The sequence below is a fragment of the Mya arenaria genome, chromosome 8 (assembly GCF_026914265.1).
Source record: "Mya arenaria isolate MELC-2E11 chromosome 8, ASM2691426v1".
In the NCBI taxonomy this organism is placed as follows: domain Eukaryota; kingdom Metazoa; phylum Mollusca; class Bivalvia; order Myida; family Myidae; genus Mya; species Mya arenaria.
In genome coordinates this window covers 21,975,917-21,979,269 of record NC_069129.1, presented here as the reverse complement: position 1 = coordinate 21,979,269, position 3,353 = coordinate 21,975,917, and positions in this window count along the sequence as shown.

Sequence of the window (3,353 nt, the reverse complement as noted above, 5' to 3'; positions counted from 1 at the left end):
TCAACGGGATTTATCAAGGGCTACAGTAAACGTATAACACAACGGGAGAAAAAAACAATAAACGAAAACAACAACAACTATTACAGATTACTTACAGACAATAAAATGCCATTATGTAGGGTGTGTATGCGGTTTGTCTAGAAAATAGAGATTACTTTAAATTTCAGCTACAAAAGTATGACGAAAAGTTAAATTATTCTAGAGCATTAACCGATTGTACGTTAAAGTATTGAATGTGTGTCATGGAAACTATAGATTGATTTATTCGAAAGGCTGAAGGCTATCCGAAAACGCATGTGTCTGATATCGAAATGGAAATGCTGTTTTAATAAGGCACATTGATGTTTATATTAGTTTTAATTTATTGATCAGACGGATAAAATATTCCGATATAATTTTATTTCTCATAATTAATAAGCGTGTCATATTCGCATGAAATGAGCTTTGTAAAATGATGTTTTTTTCACATTTGATTTCAATCAATTTAACCTCGTATAAATCTCGTATAAATTTAAAGATACGTTTGTCAATAGATAAGAATAATACAAACAACGCATCAGATAAATATTTAAATTCATTCTAGAATATTGATAATGCCAATGGTCTAATTGGTCGGAACACTAGCTCTTTGGAAGATATCATTCTCAACAATATCTGATGTGAATATCCTTTGTCTTGCTGAGTAGATTAAAGGAACGAATTACATTATTCATGTAAATGAAACAAAAGAATTATCTGAGACAATCAACCATACTGGTATGAAAAAATATTGATATAATGTTTTTCCATCAATAAAAGTGTTTATGCGGCGCATTGTAATGCTAGAACGACAAAAACTGTAAATGACAATCCCCATCTCTATGTCAGTGAATCCATTTACGACTACATTGTTTAAACCAAACACAGATACATGTATATAAGGGCAGCGCAGACATATATGAATTATTTGAGCCTTATATGATAAGAAAAAAATAATACAAACAAACAGAATTCTTGTTAATTTAATGTTTATAGTGACAAACCACGAAAGAAAATATACGCTTAATAACACGGCACATTTATGGTAAGACACAAACATAATAAGACATAAAAATATGTATTCTGCATAACAATTACTTTTTAGACATCAAAATACAGTGTACACTTCTGCAATATAATAAATCGAAGAACAATAAGATTCTAATATATTATTGAATGGACTTTCCTTAACCTTTGTAATAAAAGGTTGAACTCTAAATGTTTTCGAGGAATTCGTTCATGGGTTAAATGCTTAAGACGTTTCATTTGAAACATAAATTCTACATCTCTTTCATATTTTACATCATTAAACGAAAGACAAATACATACATTATTAAGTATGCATGAAGCTTTTCCAATACGGCTTTTTCTAATCAATCATCAAAACAACAGTAGAACAATAAGATTCTAATATATTATTGAATGGACTTTCCTTAACCTTTGTAATAAAAGGTTGAACTCTAAATGTTTTCGAGGAATTCGTTCATGGGTTAAATGCTTAAGACGTTTCATTTGAAACATAAATTCTACATCTCTTTCATATTTTACATCATTAAACGAAAGACAAATACATACATTATTAAGTATGCATGAAGCTTTTCCAATACGGCTTTTTCTAATCAATCATCAAAACAACAGTACATTGAAAGTCGTCCTTCGCCCGCCTCCTCTTGGTATTGTCAAGAACACAAGACCAAATAAAAGGAAAGGTGTATACTAGAGCCGACACATAACACATTGTCAGCATTTTTGTACCATTGGAATGAAGTGAATACCATTTAAAAATGTTTATATTCTCCAAGCTGCTTTTATCAAACGATCATCACGTGATAGTGTTGTTTTAAAGAGTCAATTTTTGAACATTCGATCGAAACATTTGATTCAAATGCACAAAACTACAAAGAATTTAATGGCTTATATTGTACATTTAAAGACTGATACAAAAACATTTTACTACTCCTACTGTCGACAATGTATTAATTAAAGCTGAGTAATTTGAAAATAAATTAATACATAGTTAAAAATTATATGTTATTAAAACATTGTTACAAAAGTTCCCGTATACATTTATTGAAAATTTAGTATATAAAAAGGTAGGCATTGTGTCTTACTATTTGCAGTGACAAAAATGCGCTAATGTGTGAATGAACAGTTTAGGATGGGAGTGGTCTAGCGGTGTAGGTATCAAACAGAAGTCTTCAACATTGTCTCATTTCCGGTTTCGACCAAGGAAACGGACTCAAGGGTGATTCTTTAAGTTTACAGGCTTCCTCAAATTCAGCTTAAGTATAAACTACTATACTGCTGTCACACACATAATTCAGTCACTATTCCATTAAAATTTATCTTGAACCGTATACATCATTAATGACACAGCATTGTCGATGGATGCCCAATTATTAGTGATAACGTTAGACCACAGAGGCGTACACACTCAAAATGACTTGAATTGTTTTTGAAAATACGAGACAACCAATCTGTTGTAGCCTTTGAAGTGGGTCTGTTGAAAGGTAAAAAAGGTCAAGAGAAAATGTAATAGCCTGTGTATCGAATAATTCATGTGATAATTTTGTCCTTAAATCAACATTGTGTATAGCAAACAACTAAACTAAGTGTCTGTGCAAGTGACGGAGACAGACTAACATTGATTATGATTTTTCAACTATATATGATGCATTTAAAAGAATTCTTGTAATCAAGAAACCAATTATAGAAATACGACTTATCGGTGATGTATTCGGCTACGACAATTTAACTACAAGCGATGATAGCTTTCTATCTTGATACCTGTCTTTCCATATATTTTATTTCTATCAAGGAGTTTCCTCGTTTTGCTGTCGCATTTTTGTAGTTTGGATTACAGTTGATATGTGAGATAATATTGAAATAATAATATGAATTATTTGATCTTTGTGGAAAACGACAATGTTATGCAATTTACTTCTTTGATTAATTCAATATTACTTTGTACATACAAAATGGTAATACTAGCATTATCAGAGAGGTAAATTTCCAGGAAAGAAAATATTTTCTACGACATATAAAAAAATCAAACAAGTAATAGCTATTGAGAAGCATTCATGTGTGATTTGAAATTAAAAGAATGACGTATAAGAACATTTAGTATTTCAATCTCAGAAAAGAGAATTACCATAAAATACTGAGCATCTAAGATGTTTTGAAATAATGAAACAAAGAATGGTTGTGAGGAAACATTCCCTGTTAAGTATCAAATTAAAGAATGAACCTCTTGAATCCCTTTTAGTGTAAAACAGTTGTCAAATTACGTTCAAAGATAGGATTGGGACTGTCCGGGTGAGTACATGTTTTGATAT